The 23544-nt window shown below is 39.4% G+C and overlaps 1 pseudogene; it reads left to right on the top strand.

Moving 5' to 3' along the window:
- Positions 1-14367: 14367 nt before the first annotated feature.
- LOC102257685 lies at positions 14368-15292 on the top strand (annotated as a pseudogene).
- Positions 15293-23544: the final 8252 nt, after the last annotated feature.

Raw genomic sequence — 23544 nt, 5'->3', positions numbered from 1 at the left:
CAAATATAAAAAAGGATGCCTTCCAGAGGATGGTAGAAGATGATGCAAATTTTTGGAAATACAGCTAATGACAAAGGCCAAAAAAAACAATAAGGAATAACAACTTGGCCATATGTGTGTAGAGTGATATGTTAGTACCAACTACTCAGAACATTCACTTTCATTCTTGTTTTATAGTAATGATTCCAAAGTGAAGAATATAAAATTATCAGCTGACTTTTTCTCCTTAAGAAAAGTGAAAAATAAAAAAATAATGAAGAGAATACAGTATGACTGAGTGATAGAGTTGAGCCTACACTATCAATAAACACTCATAATTCCCCACATATACATACATGAAGGTACTCAATGACAACAAAGTGAATGAGGAAAACCCTCCAATTCCTTGTTTTGGAGCATGCAATGAAAAACAGAAGTAAAAACACTCTGACCCCACTATACAAAAGTCAACACTTGTACAGACAATTTACAAGAGAGAAAGCAAATGAATAACTAACTCAGAAATATATTCAGGTCACAGGTAATGAAGTAATTGCAAAGTTAAGCTATTTAGCACACCTCCATTTACTTATCAAACACATTTTTTCACGTGAATTGAATAACCAGAGTGAAAGATACTGTGAAATGTATGTCTTCTGAACTACTGTTGCAAGGTAATATTTACAAGAAATATATTGAATCTGGGTCTTTTGAATAGACCTCATGATAAAAATAAAGGAAAACTGCCCTCAATGTACTAGACACTCTCCATCCCTAGTACTCTACTTTCCTATTGCCTTTAGTTGCAAAAATTATTTTGTACATTCTACTTTTACTTGAAATAATTTATGACTCCCATTACCACGTCTAATTGGGTTTCCACCAGTTAATTGCCAACAATTACCCATGTGTTGCTGAGTTCAATGTTCACATCTCCTTTTAGCATCATAAACTAATTAATAATTAATCAGGCAAACTTTCAATCATAGGCTGATGCCTATCAAGACACCTCAGGTACATGTGCTTGGCTTTGATTCTCTCTAACCCTTTCCTGTAGTACCTACTGCATGCACCTCTGGACTCACCTGATTGGGAACTCTGAGGGGAAGGTCTCCGTGGGAAAGTCCAACCTCCTGGATGGTTGATGATGGAGACTAAAGCTCTCTGTCCAGACAAGACAGCAGGAAGGAGGCAAGCACAGGTCTCCTAGACGAACTTAGGATTCCAAAAGCAACAACCAGGTCCCATCGAGCCCAAGATCACACACTGAGAGAATGGAGATGAGGAGATATTTACAGCTCCCTATGTCTGCTCATTAGGTGCATTTCTGTCTTGTTACTCCAGCTCCTAATCACCTGATTTTCCTGTGGGTCTGGACAGAAGGGAATATTTTCCTGGAGATTCTGTGTTCCCAAAAGACCAGCTTAGAAGTCAAGTTAGTCTAGTTTTTACTAGTTCTTCCTCATAAAATCTGTTGGCTTCCAGAGGATTCACCTCCCAACACCTTATCCCAACCCTGATTTAAGATATTTCCAGTCTGGACTAGGAAACTCTAATCTCCAAGTCTTGGTTTATGATAAGGACACAGTCCCTGATTCTACATAAAATGGCTATTTTTCTTTTCAACAAGGGAGAGAACTAAGTTCCTTTGATATAAACTTTGTGTGTTACACACTGGGCTTCATGACACACTAGCCAAAACAATTTGGCATTTCAACCTTATTTACAAGTTAAGAACTGTCATTTAGTCCCTCACTATGAAATATTCATTAATTATAAAGAATATATTTAGAAATATTACACTATAATCTAAGTATGGAGTAGGAAAGTAGATTCTTCCCTGTGGCCTCCAGAACAAACCTAGCCCTGCAAATTGAATTTAGCCCACTGAGACTCATTTCCTGTTTGACTTCAGGAATCTTAAGAGCATAGGGGTGTTTGTTTTAAGTCACTCAGGTGGCAAATTTACGTTAAGATTAAAAAGTGAATATACATTTATCCAATGAAATGTTGTTCAGGACTGAGTTTAAGTGTCTCAATTCTTCCATTTAGACTCCCCTGGGTAAAAGCATAATCCCACCCCCACCCCCTTAAGTAAAAGAAATTTGTGATCGGTTTGGAGATATTCAGCCTCTTTAGCTGGTAGAGAATTTCTTATTGTGTAAATGTAAATGTGCTTCAGATTTTGATGCCTTTGAAGCATTCACAAGAAAAGTAATTCATCATTTAAGTTCATGTCTACCATTTATTTGATATCTTCATGTCTAAATTTATACATCTTTGTATTTTATATTAATTCAAGCATTCTTTCTTTTCATTTCTTTCCTCTTCAACTTTTTAAAACTTTCCTTTCAACATAAAATAAGAGATTATAAATAAGTCTGTGCTTGTGTGAATATATATGTGTGTTTATTTAAAATTAGGTTGTAGGTGAGTAAACACACAAAAACACACAACTTTACCTTTGAACATTTTATTGGGGCTCAGCAAAATATGTCCACATATCTCATGTATTCCTTGCAACATTCATCTGAAGACATGTTTACTGTCCCACGTTACCTTCAGAAATAAGGAAATTGAGCCTCAGGTGTATTAAATGTTCATCAATTGCATTAAGAAGCCATTAAAGCCCTAACCGGTTTTGCTCAGTGGTTAGAGCGTCGGCCTGCGGACTGAAGGGTCCCAGGTTCGATTCCGGTCAAGGGCATGTACCTTGGTTGCGGGCACATCCCCAGTAGTGGGTGTGCAGGAGGCAACTGATCAATGTTTCTCTCTCATCGATGTTTCTAACTCTCTATCCCTCTCCCTAGCTCTCTATAAAAAATCAATAAAATAAATTTTTTTAAAAGAAGCCATTAAAGTTTATTGTGCAGTCTCTTGACTTACAAATGGAAATATGAAGTATGGACTGTCATTTTTGTATGGCTTTGATGCATCACATTGTACATTTAAATCATGTTCAGTTTATATTATGTAATTATACTTCAGTGAATAACTTAGAAGGAAAAAGCCAGGATCTAGAGCTCAGGTAATTGATTCACACTTAGAAATGGTAGGAGGAATCTATTCTACTTGCAACATGAACAAAGTGTCATGGATATAGGGAGAGTAGAAGTAAAATAAAGCAATTCACATTCGGTATTCTTTCTTTTCTTTACAATAGAAGATAAAACTAGATATAGATATAGGGTAAACTGATCATATATTGCTTCAAATGAGAAGAGCACCAGGGCCATACACAACACCATGAATAACTCTTAGAATCACATGTGAAGACTCACAGCTGACTGTAGACTCATAAGGAAACTAGCAGAGCTTGGAGCAACTCCCGCTATATAATCTCACTTGGTAATAAAGCCATTATATTACATAATTTGCTTGTACGATGACCTGTCATACAGCAATAACTTACTGATACAATAATCAAAGTGAACAGAAATGAGGACAGTAATAATCTGCTGCTGATTATTGTTGACATTTATTCTCATTTTTTAAGATCGCATTCATGGGTTCTGTGTTATTTTAGTTTATTTCAGACACCTGTATTTAAACACTCTCATTGGGAGTTCATTTTCCTATAACCATGAAAGGTGGAAAGAACACATATGTTTGTGTAGGAAAACCAGTGACCATGATTTGCATGAAAAAAAACAAGAATGCAAGTTCTCTTTTGAGTCACTCTTTGATCATTAAAGATGAATAGAATCATGAGCATAATAGAGATATTTAATGAATGAAACTGGTCATTAACCATCCCATCCATGCTTATGGAAAATTGACAAAAGGGGTTCTATATTCTTTATAGTAATAAAAAGATTGCTATTATAGGCAACACTGAAAGCTTTCAAGCAGAAAATAAAGATAATTCAATAAAAGATGAAAAAACACCAGCCAATCTTCAATCATATATATGTAAAACTCCCTTACAAATGGGCATCATCCCTCCATACTCCAATGAATAGATGTACAGCATGAAGAATAAATATTTTACATAGTAATGCAATGTGTGATTTTAAAAATTGCTTTATCATTTTGAAATTAGTCTGTGATTTTAAGGTGGTATTAGGCCAACCTATTTATTAACATTTATCTTTCAGTGAAGAGTCCTCTTGGAGACATGGATTTGATAATCATGTTGCAAGTGGCTTAGGTAGGGATTGTAAATACTGTGATAAAAAAAAAAAACAGGATTCTAATGAGGAGAATTAAAGCTGGTGAGCAGCTATTAAACACAAGTATGCCAGAGTTTATATTATCAGGAAGAACAGTTAAGATAGTGATATACAAAAGAATGTCAGTCATAGTAGTGAAAAACACAATTCTCATATTTTCCTCTCTTTTAAAATTGTATAAATTGCCTTGGTCATTAAGTCTAGCTTTAAAAATATTTTTTATTGATTTCAGAGAGGAAGAAAGAGGGCGAGAGAGATAGAAGTATCAATGATGAGAGAGAATCATTGATCCACTGCCTACTGCATTCCCCCTATTGGGGATGAAGCCCACAACCCTGGCATGAGCCCTGACTGGGAATTGAACCATGACCTCCTGGTTCATGGGTCAAGGCTCAACCACTGAGCCAAACCAGTGGGGCTCATTAATTATAGTATTTTCCATAGAAGTAATACCATTCAGGATGATTTTTTAGGTACAAAAATTATTTGGTATGATATATGTCATTTGAGAAAAATTATTTTTTAAAAATCCATGTTGTCCATTAGTTAAATGGGATTTTTAAAATATCTGATCCATATGGAAATAAATTTGGGAAAGTAGGAAAACAGCAAAGAGAAAAGCTGTTGGATATCTGAGAGGGAAGAAAGCTTAATTGAGTTACATAAATTGAATAAAGAAGATGAGGTCAAAGAAATAGAAATTTCAGAAAATCAATGGAAAAAAGCAAGTTCTACTTCCATAGTGAAAAAATAATTACAGTATCTGACTCTGAGCCTTTGACCTCTGCCATCATGGGCACATCTTCAGTGTTAGGACAACTGGCCAGTTTGTAGTTTCCGTCACAGATAATGTCTTCAGAGCCTGTTTAATGTCCTTTTTCCTGAGACTGTAGATGAAGGGGTTTAGCATGGGTGGGACCACAGAATACATCACTGAGGCTATGGCACCTGAGTATGAGCTGTGGGTAGCAGCAGAGCTAAGGTACACAATTTGTTTTTATGTGGTCTGATAGGGGGTGAGGTTAGCCCCTTTACCCCTTTTCTTATGTGGCACCTTTTCTGTGTTATTTTTGGGCTTTGGGTTTTCATCTTTTTTGACACACCCTGTGAGCACACTCTGGTCCTGGTTCCGGTCTTCATCCAACATGCAAATCCTCCCCAGACAATGCTTTATACATCCTGCCCACACCATGACAGTTCTATCTCTTTATACTGAATAGCTTTCTTCATATGATTCTTCCTGAGGACAATATTTTAAACACACATTTATTTCATTGTTCTCCGCCCTCACTATTATACTGCATGATCCAAAGAGCAAGGAGTTCTCCTGCTTTGTTCATAATTGGATTTTTCACAAAGGTATGTGATTAGATGTGCACTTACACAGAGACAAAACTAAGAATGTAAAAAGTGATAAAATTTAAAAATGGAAGGATAATGAAACCAAGTTAAAGTGAGTAGTTTCAAAACAACTGTAGCAAGCAAAATAGAATGGAAAATTAAACACTAACTGAAACAAGACACAAAATACAATCATTTAAGAATATCAATGTGGGTTGACTATTAAATTGTAAAGAGCTAGATCTAAAAGCATATAATGTAAGATGTTTCTAGAATGTCCTGGCACATAGCAAATGCTCAGTTATTATTCACCAAATGAATCTGGAATTAGATTTCAATGAATATGAACCTTTACCCTATGGCAAGCTTATACTTCAATATTGTTTTAAAAGTTTGAATTGTTACATGAAAGTTGGCATAAATGGCTATTGATCTGAAAGAATATTGAATTGGTCCTCGACCTCAGATATCTTGCAAGATGTTATAGTGATTACGAACTCCGTGTAAGATCAACAATACATTTTTTACGAACATTAGAAATTCCATATAAAATTTACAGGTGGGAAAAAACGTCTTAAAGCAAGAAACTCAGTAGTTAGAAAACAGTTTTATTTAAATAAAATATTTAAAATTTTATGGTCAAAATATGTCCTACAAAAGTCAATTGAGAAAGAATGATTTCTAGTAACAATTTGAAATGCTATACAAAAATGGGAAAATAAATGAAGTTTTCAGGTACTGAGTAATAGTTTGGGAAAACAATAAGAAATGCCTTTTGTGCATTAGCCGATTTGCCTTGGTGGATAGAGTGTTGGCCTGCAGATTGAAGGGTCCCGGGTTCAATTCTGATCAAGGGCACATACCCAGGTTGTGGGCTCGATCCCCAGTGGGGGGTGTACAGGAGGCAGCCCATCAATGATTCTCTCTCATCATAGATGTTACTATCTCTCTCTCCCTCTCCCTTCCTCTCTGAAATCCATAAAAATATATTTTTTTAAAAAAGAAATGCCTTTTGTACCCATTAGCCTGGGGAAAAAATGGAAGAGCAGTCACGTTGATTGGGGTTGGAACTTTTTAACTGGTCGCAAAAGGGGGTCCTCTAATTTCTAGCAGAAAGTGTTACAATTTTGGGTAAAAAATGAAGTCAGTCATAAATATTACAAATAGTGATGCTATTTAACTCAGAGTCTCTCAGCCTCAGGACTATTGGCATCTGGGACAGACTGTTCTCTGTGATTAGGTCTGCCCTATGAATTGAAGGTTGTTTAGCATCCCTGCCTCCACCCACCCCTCTCCAGTGTGACAGTTGCAAATCTCTCTGGACATTACTCAATGTCTCTTGGGGGGAAATCACCCACGATTAGAATCACAGTTTAAATTTAATAATTTCAACATATTTTAATAGCATTGATGTGATTGCAATATAATGATAAAAAATATGAAAGACCATGAAAGGTATGAATAGAAGTCACACTATGAACTCTTATGTAGCCACTGAAATAAATACATTAATTAATCAAGCAAACAAACAGCAATCTCTTGCTTCTGGGCTAGGTAGAATCGGCTCTCAGTTGACAACAGGTAAATGTTCTTGTTTTTCATTCTGTGACCCTCTCTCTCATGTAAGATCAGCTGGGTTATTGGACTCACCTGGATGGATAAGATCTCTGAGAGGAAAGTCATTGTGAGGATGTCTGAATCCCTCCCTGAATGGTTGATGATAGAGACTAAAGTTCTGTTCACAGGCAAGACAGCAGGAAGGTGTGTGCAGCATCAGCCCCAGCCAGAATTTGGGCTTGCCTTCTGGCCCCTTTCAATCTGAGGTTCAACAAGGCAAGGTTCGGCCTCCTTGTTTCAGCTCTAATATAATAAACATGTCATTTTCATAGTCTATGTAGTGCCCCATGATTCACATGTTTGTGCTTTCTGTCACTGTTGAAATTGTCCCCCAAGTGTAGTGCTGAAACACTCGCTAGTGTGTCTAAGTACAAGAAGGCTGTGATATGACTTATGGAGAAAATACGTGTTAGATAAGCTTCATTCAGACATGAGTTATAGGGACGTTGGCCATGAGCTCAATGTTAGTGGATGAATACCACACATTGCCTGGCCAGTGTGGCTCAGTGGTTGAGCATCAATCTGAGAACCAGGAGGTCATGGTTTAATTCCTGGTCAGGGCACATGCCAGAGTTGTGGGCTCGATCCCCAGATTGAGCAGGAAGAAGCCAATCAATGATTCCTTCTCATCATTGATGTTTCTATCTCTCTCTCTCCTTTCCTTTGCTCTCTGAAATCAATTAAAATATTTTTTAAAATACTACATATTAAATGATATGTTCTTAAACAAAAATACATGCAACACAAAGCTATTTTTGATAGGCTGAAAAAATGTTGTAAGCAGAGGCTTTCAGGAACCTAACCCTGCATTTTCCCCTAGGAGCAAGGATTCAGTAGTCACTAATTCAGTGTTTCTGACAACTTTTGAACATGACTACTGCAATAAAAGGTATGGACCACTGATTACTTCAGCTTTATTGCCATAGACCTGGGAGAAAAAACATGAATGCCATACTAATCATGTCATCTTTTCTGTATTTTTCCAGCTCTATTGATATATGATTGATCTATAGCATTGTGTATGTTTGAGGTGTACAAAGTGTTCATTTCATACATTTATATATTGCAATATGATTACCACCATAAAATTAGTTAATACCTTCCTCACCTCACATAATTAGCACTTATTTTTGTGAGAACATTTAAGATCTATTCTCATAGCAACTTTCAAGTATATGATAAAAATTGTTAATTATCATCACCATGCTGTACATTGCATCCCTGGAACTTAATCTTATTTTAACTAGAAATTTGTACCCTTTGATCAACATCTCCCCATTTGGCCCAGCCCAGGGTCCCTGGTAACCACCATCCTACTTAGAGTCTACAAATAAGTGAGATCATACAGTACTGGTCTTTCTTTGTGTGACTTACTTCACTCAGCATAAGGCTCTCAAGGTCTAGCCATGTTATCACAAGTGGCAAAATTCCCTACTTTGGACTCGTCGCCCTTTCTCCATCTTTAAAGCCAGCAGTGTAGCATTTTAAAATCTTTCTCTGATACCAACTATATATTCTTCCTTCCTCTTCCACATTCAAAGACCATGGGGATTACATAGCCTCACCTACGTAATTATTGCCAGTTTAATTGACATACAATGTTATATTAGTTTCAGGTGTATAACATAGTGATACATCTTAGAAAGTGATCACTACAATAAGTCCAGTAACCATCTGTCACCATACATAATTATTACAGTATCATTGACTCTGTTCCCTATGCTGTACATTGTAGTCCATGACTTCTTTTATAACTGGATGTTTATACTTCTTAACCCCCTACCCCTTGTACCACCACAACACACTCCCTCTTCTCCAGCAAGCAGCAGTGAGTTCTCTGTATCTATAAGTTTGTTTCTGTTTCATTTTGTTTATTTTATTGTTTTCTTTTTTAAATTCCATGTATAAGTGAAATCATATGGAATTTGTTATCTGTTTGACTTATTTCACTTAATGTAATACTCTCTATGTTCATCCATGTTATTGCATATTGCAAGATTTCATTATTTTTATGGCTAAGTAATATTGCATTGTATATATGTACCACATCTTCTTAACCCATTCATCTGTCAGTGGACACCTAGGTTGCTTCCATATCTTGGCTATTGTAATCAATGCTGCAATGAACATAAGGGGGCATATATCTTTTCAAAATTTTTTTTCATTTTATTCAGATAAATACCCAGAAGTGCAATTTCTGAGTAATATGGTACTTGTATTTTTAACTTTTTGAAAAATCTCCATACTGTTTTCCATAGTGGCTGCATCAATTTATAATCCCACCAACAACGAGTGAGGGATCCCTGTACTCCACATCCTCACCAACACTTGCTGTTCGTTGACTTTTTTATAATAGTCATTCTGACATGCACAGTGTAATATCTTCTTGTGTTTTTTATTTGTATTTCCCTGATAATTAGTAATAGTGAGCATCTTTTCATGTGTCTATTCATCATCTGTATGTCTGTTTGTAGCAATGCCTACTCAGGTCTTCTGCCCATTTATAAATTTAATTGTCTGTTGTTTATTTTGAGTTATATGCATTATTTATATATTTTGGGTTTTAATCTCTTATCAGATACATAATTTGCAAATATCTTCTCTCATTCACTATGTTGCTTTTTTGTCTTGTTGATGTAGACTTTCTGTGCAAAGCTTTTTTGTTTGATGTGTTGTCATTTGTTTATTCTTGCTTTTGATGCCGGCCAATTTTATCTTAAAGTCAGTTGATTAGCAAACATATCCCATCTACTATCTTAATCCTCCTTTACTAAGAAAAAATGACATATTACAATTTTCTAGGGATAGAATATTAGCATCTTTTGGAGGTGCTTATCTGTATACTACAAAATCTTTTTCAATAATATATAATTTGGTTTCTCAAGGAAATTTATATAAAAGAATTGAAGAAGGCATTTTTCAGAAGTATATTATATGGTGTCATTCATGAATGCTTATATGAAATAAGTGAACAATGAATTTATAACAGCCTCCAGAATGAGTGAATACCCTATTTGTCCAAAATTACATGAAACTATGATTTTTTATTCAAAAGATCTAAAACCACTTGGAACTGATTCTAACACAGAACCACAGCCTTCTACTCAAAGAGTGGTTCTCAGACCAGGGCCTGCAGCATCAACATCACATGGTGATTCTTTGATTCTCAGACTCTCAAGCCTACCAGGACCTGATATTTCAGATTCTGCATTCAACTAGACTCCTGGGTGACTCATATGCACAGTGAAGTTGGAGAAGTGCTGGTCTAGACTAGGTGCTCTCACCTTTTCATGGGGACAATTGAGGCAGGATAATTATGTGTGTTGGGTATTGTCAGTGTTCAGCAGCATCCTTCAGACATTGCCAAATTGCCCCTGAGACAAGGTCATCTCTGGTTGAGAACCACTGCCCCACAGTGAAAGCTAGAGGCATCCTGGCAATCAAAACCCCATCTCTTATCAGTTTGAACTCTGAGCAGATCAGTAAACTCCTTCAAGCCCCATTTCTGCAATGGGAAATAGAGTTTATAATAATACTAGAGGCCCGGTGCACAAAAATTTGTGCACTGGGGGGGGGGGTGTCCCTTAGCCCGGCCTGTGCCCTCTCGCAGTCTGGGACCCCTTGGGGGATGTCCACCTCCTCCCCAGGAGATAGGGCCTAAACTGGCAGTCAGACGTTCCTCTAGCAGCCCGGGAGCCCTCAGGGGATGTCCACTTGCCAGCGGGGAGCAGGCCTAAGCTGCAATCAGACATCCTTAGGGCTGCTGAGGAAGCGGGAGAGGCTCCCGCCCCCACCTCTGTGCTGGCAGCCCTCAGCCTGGCTTGTGGCTGAGCAGAGCTCTCCCTGTGGGAGCACACTGACCACCAGGGGGCAGCTTCTGCATTGAGAGTCTACCCCCTGGTGGTCAGTGTGTGTCATAGTGACCAGTCATTCCCAGTCGTTCTGCTGTTAGGGTCAATTTACATATTACCTTTTTATTATATAGGATAGAGGCCTGGTGCATGGGTGGGGGCTGGCTGGTTTGCCCTGAAGGGTGTCCCGGATCAGGGTGGGGGTTCCACTGGAGTGCCTGGCCAGCCTGGGTGAGTGGCTGATGGCAGTTTTCAGACTGGCCACAACCCCTTCAGGGTGGGAGTCCCCGCTGGAGTAACTGGCCAGCCTGGGTGAGGGGCTGAGGGCCATTTTCAGGCTGGCCACACCCCCTTCAGGGAGAGGGGTCCCTGCTGGGGTGCCTGGCCAGCCTGGGTGAGGGCCTGATGGCTGTTTGCAGGCTTGCCACAGCCCCTTCAGGGTGGGGGTCTCCCCTGGGGTGCCTGGCCAGCCTGGATGAGGGGTTGATGGCTGTTTGCAGGCTGGACAAGCCCTCCAGCGGGGACCCTCACCCCATGAGGGTGTGGCCATCCTGGGTGAGGGGCTGAGGGCTGTTTGCAGGCTGGCCACAGCCCCCAGCCACCCAAGCTCCCAGTGGAGGCTGGCTGGAAGCAGGTATCTGGGATTTATTTATCTTCTATAATTGAAACTTTGTTGCCTTGAGGGGAGGCCACAGCCAGCCAGGGCAGGCGGGAAGCTTGACTTCCTCCATCGCCGGGGCAACCAAGCCTCCTGCTTGCTCCAGCTCCATGGCTTCCGGCTGCCATCTTGGTTGGGTTAATTTGCATGTAGTCGCTCTGATTGGCTGGTGGGCATGGCTTGGGGGCATAGTGGAGGTGTGGTCAATTTGCATGTTTCTCTTTTATTAGATTGGACTACCTCATAGAATGGATTTTTCTAATAATTAAATGAGACAATTCCTATAAAATGATAAGCTCTGGTCATGTGGCATAAAAATATCTAAATGTATCTCTTATAATTAATAAATATTTTAATATATTTTATTGATTTTTTTTAAGAGAGAGAAACATCCATGACAGAGAAGTATTGATGGGCTGGCTACTGCACAACCCCTCCTGGGGATCGTGCCTGCAACCTGGGCATGTGCCCTTACCAGGAATTGAACCAACAACCTATAGGTACATGGGACGATGCTCAACCACCTGAGGTACACTGGCCAGGGAAATTAATAAATATTTTATGAGGCTGTAAATGACAGCTCTTAACTGGTGATATAAGTATAAAATTTCTCATTATTTTGACAAATGTGTCAGGAACCCAAAGAGAGTGGTGCCCTGGATTGCATATCAAACTAGACGAGTTCTGCCATATTGAAAAGGAGAATAGCAATTTTCCAGAGATATAAGGTCAGTGTCCTCCCAAATCAGACTTTGAAGAAAAAGAGAAGTCAGGAATGGGGTAGGGTAGTAGGAGTTTCGATCTGTAGAAAGCAGGAAAGCTCAAGAGAAGGAGACATAAAAACTAAGTACTCTTGACTTACAACCTGGTCACCTGGGATTAGAGAATCATTAGGGACATCTTGTTCTGTTTATTCCAGAGGCCCAAAGGAAAACCATGTGCTTAGAAGTTGGAATAACACAAGGGAAATGTGCCTGATGAGCAGGTATAGAGAGAGCTGTAAATATCTCCCCTGTGCAGTCCTCAGCTTGTACAATACTGGGGGACAGGGCATGGCTGTTGCTTTTGATTCCTAAGCTGGCTCAGGGACTGATGCTTCACTCCTTCCTGCTGTCTCATGTGGGGCAGAGCTTCAGTCTCCTCATCAACCATCCTGGGAGCAATTCAGACTTCCACACGGAGACCTTCCTCTCAGAGACCCATCCAGGTGAGTCTGGGAGCCCAGCAGGTACGTCAGGAAAAGGTCAGTGAGGATGGAACCTGAGAATTTTAACCTGAGTCACCTGAGAGCCCAAACAATCTAGATCAGAGATAAGAGCTCACTGTGTTGGCATTTTGGGTTAAAGAATTAACTTGTAATTATAAGGACCATAGTTGACAATAAAGTGATAAGAATGAGAGTCCAGTTGGATGACATTGTAGAATGAGTGAGATGCATAAAATGATTGCAGTAAAATGAAAACATATCTGCGATTTATTTTTAGCAAGAAGGTAATAGAAAATTAGGTGGGAAGAAGAGTGCAGTGGAGTGAGAGTGTTTGTATTAAATTTCAAATATTGTGTGCATTTGAGCATGTTTTGTGTTTATTGAAAAGATCCTGACCAGTCAGGGAGTTGGTCCCTTGCAATAGCGATTTGTGAGACATTCATTGCAGTATCTTCTCTCATGCTGGGTATTCACATGAAAAAAAGGTATTTAATGAGTCTGAAGAGGATACTAAATAGTTTTACTTTGAATTAATTACTTTATTATTGGCAGGGCTGCATATATTCTTGGATTTGTTACCCATTTACTTTCTCTATCGGAACAATTGGCAGGAATTCCTACCCCACACTCAGCCTTTTCTCCCAGTGGTCATGCATTCTTTACTTTTAAGGAGCAATTCTGGCATGCATTTAGGAAATATAAATTGAGGACTGACCAAATTCTAGGCAAAGATATAGGGTGCTGAGAAAAAAGTCACTATAATTATGTCAATGGAGAAATAAAGGTCACCCATTGTACCTTAAATCTTAATGCCACAGAGACATCACAGTCAGTTTACATTTATGCAGTGAGGCTTTCCTGTACCAGCTTGGGGGGGGGGGGGGGAATATCTCCAAATCTAATTAAAACTTCTTTTCTACTTCATGTGTGTTTTTAACATAAAATGCCCTTACTCAAGGGAAGCTAATGAGTGACCATCTTCCTCAGGGCCTTTGTACTGGCTGTTCCTTCTTCCTGGGAAACAATTTTCCTCTTAGTCTCTCGCTCAGTCTTCATTGAGGTTTGTGTTAAAGTGTCAGCCGATGGCAAGTCTTGGCTAAACTCTATAAAAAGGAACACCCTCTATCCACTCTCTACAGTTAATGTGATTTACTTTTCTTTATAGCATCTCCACCATCAGATATATTATTTTTATTTGATTATATTATTGCTGCATCATTAGTTTGTAAACTTTAGTTTTAAAGCATCCCATACTCTGAACAGAGCTAAAACATGGCCTACAGTCAATATATATTTTTCAAATGCATGAAAGATATCCTCAGTAAAAAAACAGTATACATTACGTTTGAAGAAAAGGAAATTCTAATGAAAAATGCCAATAGAGAAACATTAATGGGAACCAGATCACACAACAAAAATGGAGATTATTTTCCTGACTCTAAAATATAAATGTGTCATTTATTCTGTTACTAATGCTTGCTAATGTGAAAATTAGTTATTCATTTTTTTCTATCTTTTTTCTTTTGTAGTCACCTCCAACACATGGAACCAGGCAATGGTACACAAATTTCAGAATTTCTTCTCCTGGGACTTTCACAGGCACTGGAACTACAGCCCCTCATATTTGGGCTTTTCCTCTCCATGTACCTGGTCACTGTGTTGGGAAACCTGCTCATCATCCTGGCCGTCAGCTCAGACTCCCACCTCCACACACCCATGTACTTCTTCCTCTCCAACCTGTCCTTGGTAGACATCTGTTTCACTTCCACCACCATCCCAAAAATGCTATGGAACATCCAGACACAAAGCAAAGTTATCACCTATGAAGGCTGCATTACACAGATGTATTTTTATACACTTTTTGCAGTGTTGGACAACTTTATTCTGACCGTGATGGCCTATGACCGGTTTGTGGCCATCTGCCACCCCCTGCACTACATGGTCATCATGAACCCCCAGCTCTGTGGACTGCTGGTTCTGCTGTCCTGGATCCTGAGTGCCATGGTTTCCTTGCTACATAGCTTAATGGTGTTGAGACTGTCCTTCTGCTCAGACTTGGAAATCCCCCACTTTTTCTGTGAACTCAACCAGGTGATCCAACTTGCCTGTTCTGACAACTTTCTTAACAATATTCTAATGTATTCTTCAGCTGGGCTGTTAGGTGGTGGTCCCCTTTGCTGGGATCCTTTACTCTTACTCTAAGATACTTTCCTCCATATGTGGAATCCCATCAGCTCAGGGGAAGTATAAAGCATTTTCTACCTGTGCTTCTCACCTCTCAGTTGTCTCCTTATTTTATGGTAGAAACCTTGGAGTTTACCTCAGCTCTACTGCTGCCCACAGTGCACAATTAAGTGCAACAACCTCGGTGATGTACACTGTGGTCACACCCATGCTGAACCCCTTCATCTACAGTCTGAGAAACAATGACATAAAGAGGGCCCTGCAAAGATTCTTTGGCAGGTAAGCTTTTCAAGGGCCAACTTTACTAGGCTGAAGAATTGCCCAGGGATTCAGGTTTTAAGCATCAGAGTCAGAAGCCTGACAAAATTAATCCAACCTTTGGAACATAAGGAATAGGAAATACTCATTTATCTCATGAGTTAACATGAATTACTTTAGTATAATTTATTCTCTTATTACATATACTATAATTTTTATTGTTTTTCTGAAAGAATAGTCATGAATTATATTACCCCTCGGGACAAAACTATACGTGGCTACTATTCATTCACATAATTGCATTGTAGAAGAACATCTGAGACCACAGTTTTCACTTACATGTTCACCATTATTTTTTATAGCACTAACTGCACAACTCTTCTTGATAATGTAGACTTTAACATGCTAGTATGTTTTATAGCTGGTCTCCTGGTTTTATAGACTTCATTCTGTTATTCAACTGTGTGTCCACATGCCTACCTTAGCCACTGGCAACAATTGACTACTCAATACAGGTTTCCAAGAAGCATCTACATGCATACATACATTTACTAAATAGAGTGATCTAATATGGTTAGAGTCAGAGATGACCTTAAATATAATGAAGCAAAAAACAGCCATACATTTTATTACTCTACAAAAATATTTTTCATGCTGAATGTCATTAAAGTGTGGAATATTGACCTGGCCCAAAGGCTCAGTTGGTTGGAGCATCCTCCTGTGCACAAAAAAGTGTTGTGTGTTTGATTCCAGGTCAGAGCATATACCTAGGTTGTGGGTTCCACCCCTGGTGGGGTGCATTCAGGAGGCAATCAATGTTTCTCTCTCACATCAATGCTTCTGTCTCTATCTATCTATCTATCTATCTATCTATCTATCTATCATCTATCTATCTACTTTTCTATTACCTATCATTTACCTAACTATGTCTACCACTGAATCTATGTCTCCCTTCCTCTCTCTAAAAAAATCAATAATAAAATAATAGTAAAAATAAAAAAATAAACTGTTAAATAGGATTTCCATGTATAAGTTTCCTTATTAATTTTGGTGAAGCTTCTCCCAGGCCCAGAGATGCTTCCTTGGCTGTGCCAAGGGCTGCCCTGAACTGTGCATGAACTGGAGCCCAGGAGCCTGGGAGAGGATCCGTCTATCCTCCATTCACCCTGGAGCTGGAGGAGGAGGGAAGAGGCCTGGAGGACACACCATGATCAAGTCTAAGTCATTGCAGAAGGATAACCTGGGTTACTTTATGAAAAACCAGCAGTAAGTTGCCTGTCCCAAAATGACTGGAAGTTAGATATTCTAACAGACCAATATTTTTTCCCCAAATCCTGAATTGTATATATGAAACAGTGTAAAAGGATCATTGGACAAGAAGAACTTAGAACATCTATGCACTAGATACAACGATCCTCAAGGTAAAAATAAAATTGGAATAGATGGCGTACAGCAGTTCTGTGATGATCATTGCGTGGAAGTTCAGAGCAGCAACACAGTGCAAGTTGTCCAAACAAGAGTTCATGCAGGGCATGACAGACTTAGGAAGTGATAGCACAGAACCCCAGATACCCAAGATGGAACAAGAATTGAAAGGACCAGCATGATTTAAGGATTTTTACCAGTTAACTTTTTTTTTATCCAGTTTACTTTAACCAAAGGACTTGTATGCAGCATATTAGCCATAACCAATGGACTAAGACACAGGGGTGGTGGGGGCTTGCCCTCGGGGGTGGAAATGACTGGGGGGAGGCCAGTCAGGGAAAGGGGTGGGGAGGGGGTAGAAGGGGTCAATTGAGGACAAAGAAGACATATGTAAAACTTTAGACAATAAAAAATAACAACTTGATGCATCTATATAATGGAATACTACGCAGTTGTAAAAAAGGAAGAACTCTTACCATTTACAACAGCATGGATGGATCTGGAGAGCATTATGCTAAGCATAATAAGCCAGTCAGAGAAAGATAAATATCAAAAGATCTCACTCATTTGTGGAATATAATCCTATATAATACAGATGTAATATGCAAATTGGCCCTCACAAGATGGCTGCCTATGACCAGGCGGGCAGGGGTTTAGTGAGAGATGACCAAATGACTGAACAACCAGGCTGCATGGGGTGACCAGGCAGGCAGGGAGGGTTAGTGAGGGACAACCAAACGACTGAACAAGCAGTCTGTGTGGGGTGACCAAGCTGGCAGGGGGGTTAGTGAGGGATGACCAAATGACTGAACAGTAGGTTGCATGGGGCGACCAGGCCAGCAAGAGGGGCAGTAAGGGATGACCAGGCCAGCTGGGGCGGGGGGGGGGGGGGCAGTTAGGGGCGACCAAGCCATCAGGGAGGGAGCTGTTGGGGGCGACCTGACCGGCAACAGGGGGCAATTAGGGGCAATCAGGTTGGCACACAGAGGCAGTGAGGGGCGATCAGGCCAGCAGAGGGGGGCAGTTAGGGGTGACCAGGCAGACAGGCAGGTGAACAATTAGGAGGTAGCAGTCCAGAATTGAGAGGGATGTCCGACTGCTGGTTTAGGCTCAATCCCCAGGAATTTCGGGAACTATATAAACTGATGAATAAAAATAGACCCAGAGTCACAGAAGCATTGAATGGACTGTCAAACTTCAGAGGAAAGGCAGGGGAGGGTGAGGTGGGAAGAGATCAACCAATGATCACATATGCATATATGCATAACTGATGGACACAGACAATAGGGTGGTGAAGGCCTGGGGGAGGTGGGGCCTGGGAGAGTTGGGAGAGGTCAATGGGGAAAAAGAGGACATATGTAATACTTTCAACAATAAAGATTTTTTTAAAAAAGATAGAAATCAACCAATGTAATGCCTGACATTAATAGAATGAATGGGAATAAAATTGCATGGTCATTTCAAAAAGAAATATTACCTAATAGAATGTACTTTCCTAAAGATTAAATCAGACAATTTCTATAAAATGATAAACTCAGGTCATATGACATAAAAAATATCTAAATGTATCTCTTATAATTAATAAATAGTTTAAAATGTTTTTATTGAATTTTTAGAGAGAAAGAGAAACAGAAACATCCATGAGAGAGAAGCATTGATGGGCTGCCTCCTGCACAACCCATGCTGGGAATCAAGCCCGCAAACAGGCATGCCAACAACCTATAGGTGCATGGGACAATGCTCAACCACCAGAGGCACACTGGAGAGGAAAATTAATCAATATTTTGTGAGGCTCTAAAGGATACCTTTTAACTGGTGATCCTATATAATAAAAGACTAATATGCAAATTGACCAAACAGTGGAACAGCCAGTCGTTATGACATGCACTGACCACCAGGGGGCAGACGCTCAATGCAGGAGCAGCACCCTGGAGGTCAGTGGACTCCCACAGGGGAAGTGCTGCTCAGCCAGAAGCCCTGAGCCAAGCTCACAGCTGGTGAGTGCAGCGGAGTGGCGAGAGCCTCTCCAGCCTCCACTGCAGCGCTAAGGATGTACAACTGACGGCTTAGGCCCGCTCCCCCTGGGTAGTGGGCCTAAGCCATCAGTCCGACATCCCCCAAGGGCTTCCAGGCTGTGAGAGGGCGCAGGCTGGGCTGAGGGACCTCCCGCTTGAGTGCACGAAATTCGTGCACCGGGTTTCTAGTATAAGTATAAAATCCCTAATTATTTTGACAAATGTGTCAGGAAGCCAAAGAGTGTGGTACCGAGGATTGCATATCAAAGGAGTGCAGTTCTGCCATATTGAAGAGGAGAATAGCAATTCTCTAGAGACATCAGAGCTGTTTCCCACCCCTAATCAGACTTTGAAGAAAAAGGGAAGACAGGGATGGGATAAGGTAGTAGGTCTTTCGGCCTCTAGAAAGCAGGGGACATCAAGACAAGGAGTCATAAAAACTAAATACACTGACTTACAACTTGGTCACCTGGGATTAGAGCAACATTAGGAAAATTTTCATTACTGCCTATTCCAGAGGCCCATAGGGAAATCATGTGCTTAGAAGTTGGAATAGCACCTAATTAGCTGGTATAGAGAGAGCTGTAGATATCTCCCCTGTGCCATCCTCAGTTGTACAATGCTGGGGGACAGGACATAACTGTTGCTTTTGATTCCTAAGCTGGCTCAGGAACTGATGCTTCACTTCTTCCTGCTGTCTCATGTGGGGACAGAGCTTCAGTCTTATCATCAACCATCCCGGGAGCATTCAGACTTCCACACGGAGACCTTCCTCTCAGAGACTCATCCAGGTGAGCCTGGGAGGCCAATAGGTACATCAGAAAAGGGTCAGCAAGGATGGAACCTAAAAAAATTTACCTGAGTCACTGTGTCTAATCATCCTAGCCCAGAGACAAAAGGTGTGCAGGGCTAGAGGCTCAGGGAAGCATGTGTTTCTTTCTAATGCTTTCAGAGCTGCTGGCTGCCTGCATAATTGGCTCATGTTCCTTCTTCCATCTTCAAGCTAGCAGTGTAGCATTTACAAAGTCTCTCTGAGTCCAATTCTTTTGTCTCTCTCTTCAACATAAACAGAACCACTATGCTTACCTTAGTCCCACCTGGATGAACCTGGCTCATCCTCTATCCTAAAGTAAGCTGATTAACTACCCTGTTCCTTTGGCTATCCTAATCCTCTCCTTGCTAAAAGATATATCATATTCGTGTACTTGGAGGCTGGAGAAACAAGAGAAAAATGTGCCTGCAGAGCAGGTACAAAGGTTTATAAATATCCATTCATCTCCAGTCTCTCATCATGTGTAAACTTAGCATGGGAGGAGTATGGTTATGCTTATTGCTCATTGTTATTTATTTGTTTGTAGCCCCAACTCTGGCTGGGGACTGATGCTGCACACCTTCCTGCTGTCTTGCCTGTGAACAGAACTTTAGTCTCAATCATCAACCATTCAGGGAGGAATTCAGAATTCCCCACAATGACCTTCCTCTCATAGCTCTTATCAAGGTGAGTTCAAAACCCAGCTGACTCTGTATGAGAGAGAGGGTCACAGAGAATGGAAGCCAGGAACATTTACCTGTTGTCACCTGAGAGCTCATTCTACTTAGCCCAGAGGCAAGAGATTGCTGTTTGTTTGCTTGATTAATTAATGTATTTATTTCAGTGGCTACATAAAAATTCATAGTGTGACTACTCCTCACACTTTTGATGGTTTTTAATACTCGTTATCATTACATTGCAATCATATCAATGATATTAAAATATGTTTAAATTATGAAATTTAAACTATGGTTCTAATCAGGGGTGGTCCCCTTCCCTGCCCCTCCCCCAACCCCCCAACCAAGAGCCATTGAGCTATGTCCAGACAGATTTGTGACTGTCACACTGGAGAGGGATAGGTGGAAGCATGGATGCTGTAAACAACCTTCAACTCACAGGACAGACCTCACCACAGAGAACAGTTTGTCCCAGATGCCAACAGTGCTGAGGCTGTGAAACTCTGAGTTAAATAGCATCACCATTTGGACAGTATCATGTCATTTGCGAATAATGACAGTTTTACTCCCTACTTTCCAATTTGGATGCATTTTAAGTTTTCTTCTTGTCTGATTGGTGTGGCTAGGACTTCCAGTTCTATGTTGAATAAGAGTTGTGGAAGTGGACATCCCTATCTAATGCAGGTTCTTAGGGAAAATGGTTTTAGTTTTTGCCTTTCAAGTATGATGTTTGCTGTAGCTTTGTCATATGTGACCTTTGTAATATAGAGGTACAATCCCTCTATTCCCACTTTGCTGAGAGTTTTTATCAAAACTGGGTTTTGTATTTTAACAAATGCTTTTTCTGCATCTATTTATAGGATTCTGCAATTTTTGTCTTTCTATTTGTTTATGTGATGTTTGACATTTATTGATTTGTGAATACTGTACAAGCCTTGCACCCCTGAAAAAATTCCAATGTGGCCATGGTGTATGATCTTTTTAATATGTTGCTGAATCTGATTTGTCAATAGTTTGTTGAGGATTTTTAACATCTATGTTCATCAGGGATATTGGCCAGTAGTTCTCTTTCTTTGCAGTGTCTTTATCTCATTTTGGAATTATGATAATGCTGGCCTCATAAAAAGAGCTTCGGAGGCTTCCTTCCTCTTAAAGTATTTGGAATAGTTTGAGGTCGGTAGGTGTTACTTCTTCTTTGAATGTTTGGTAAAACTCCCATGTTAAGCCCTCTGGCCCAGGGCTTTTGTTTCCTGAGAGGTTTTTTTTGTGTGTGTGTTTTTTGTTCCTGTTTCAATTTAATCAGTTGTTATTGGCCTATTCAGGTTTTCTGATTCTTCCTAATTCAGTTTTGGAAAATTGTATGTTTCTAGGAATTTGCCCATTTTGTCCATATTGTCCAACCTGTTGGCATGTAGTTGTTCATAGTATTTTTTTTACAATCCTTTTTTCTGTGGTGTCAGATGGCACTTCAATACTTCTGTTTCTAATTTTATTTATTTGAGTCCTCCCTCTTTGTTTTTTGATAGTCAGGCTAAAAGTGCATCGATATTGTTTATCTTTTCAAAGAACCAGCTCTTGGTTTCATTGATACTTTATATTGTTTCTTTGTTCTCTATGTCATTTATTTCCACTCTGATCTTTATTATTTCCTTTCTTCTACTTGCTCTGAGCTTTTCTTGTTGTTTTATTTCTAATTTTTTTAAGTTGTAGGGTAAAATAGCTTATTGGAAAATTTTCTTGGTTCTTGAGATAGGCCTGTAGTGCTATGAACTTCCCTCTCAGGACTGCTTTTCCGGGGTCCCATAGATTCTGGGTTGTTGTGTGTCCATTTTCATTTATTTCCAGGAAGTTTTTTTTCTCTTGATCTCATTGGTAGTCCACTCATTGTTTATTAAAATGGTATTTAACCTCCATGTGTTTGAAGGTTGGGGTGTTTTTTTATAATTCAACTCTAGTTTAATGCCATTGTGATCTGAAAGAAGCTTGATATTATTTCAATCCTCTTGAACTTGTAGGGACTTATTTTGATTTCTAATATGTGGTCTATTGTTGAGAATGTCCCATGTGCACTTGAAAAGAATGTACATTTTGCTGCTTTGGGTGGAATATAATTAATTAAATCCATTTGTTCTAGTGTGTTATTTAAGGTCTCTGTTTTCTTCTAGATTTTTTGTCTAGAAGATCTATCCACTGATGTCATCAGGGTGTTATAGTTCCTACTATGATTGTATAGCTGTTGATCTCTTCCTTTAAGTCCTTTAGAAGTTGTTTTTATATATTTGGTTTTCCCTATTTTGGGTGCATATATGTTTAACAGGGTTATATCCTCTTGTTGTATCAATCCCTTTAGTATTATATAGTGACCTTCCTTGTCAGTTGTTATGGCCCTCATTTTGAAGTCGATTTTGTCAGATAATGAATATTATTTAGAGGCTTTATCTTCACTTCCATTTGCATGGAAAATTTGCTTTTTTCATCCCACCAATCTCATTCTGTGTGAGTCATATTTTTCTCAGCTGAGTCTCTTGTAGACAGCATATATTTGGGACATGTTTTCTTACCCATTCAGCTACCATATGTCTTTTGATTTGAGCATTTCATTCATTTACACTAAAGGTTATTATTGATAGGTACCAATTTATTGCCATATTAATTCTTTATGCCTGTGGTTCTCTATTTCTTCTCATTATTAAGATAGTCCCTTTAACATTTCTTGCAATGCCTTTTTGGTGGTGTTAAACTCCTTTAGCCTTTTTTTTTTTTGGTCTGGGAAGCTCTTTATTTCATAATTGATTTTTAATGAAAGCCTTGCTGGATAGAGTAGTGTTGATTTCAGAACCTCACTTTTCATTACATTGAATAAGTCATGCCAATCACTTCTTGACACAGTGTTTCTGTTGAGAAATCAGCTGAAAGCCTTATGGAAACTCCTTTGTAGGAAACAAACTGTTTATCTCATGCTGCCTTTATGATTATTACTCTGTCTTGAACCATTGCCATTTTAATATTATGTGTCTTTGCATGGTTCTCTTGAGTTCATCTTAACTGAGACTCTGCGCTTCCTGAACGTGTGTGAATTTTTCCTTTAACAGGTTATGGAAATATTCTATCATTTTTTCTTCAAACTAGATTTATATTTTTTTCACTTTCTTTTGTTCTCTACTTCTATGATGTGTATATTGTTACATTTGAAGTTTTCCCAAATTTCCCTTAAACTATCCTCATTATTTTAAATTTATTTTATTTTTGTTTCTCTGCTTCATCCAGCTTAATTTTTATTCCTTTCAGTGTATTCTTAATGTCGCATATGGTGCTCTTCATTTCTTTTATTTTAAATCTTTATTGTTGA

This window comes from Myotis brandtii, unplaced genomic scaffold (assembly GCF_000412655.1).
Source record: "Myotis brandtii unplaced genomic scaffold, ASM41265v1 scaffold799, whole genome shotgun sequence".
In the NCBI taxonomy this organism is placed as follows: domain Eukaryota; kingdom Metazoa; phylum Chordata; class Mammalia; order Chiroptera; family Vespertilionidae; genus Myotis; species Myotis brandtii.
Note: the sequence above shows the minus strand (reverse complement) of the source record. Positions and strands in the feature narration are given on the sequence as shown.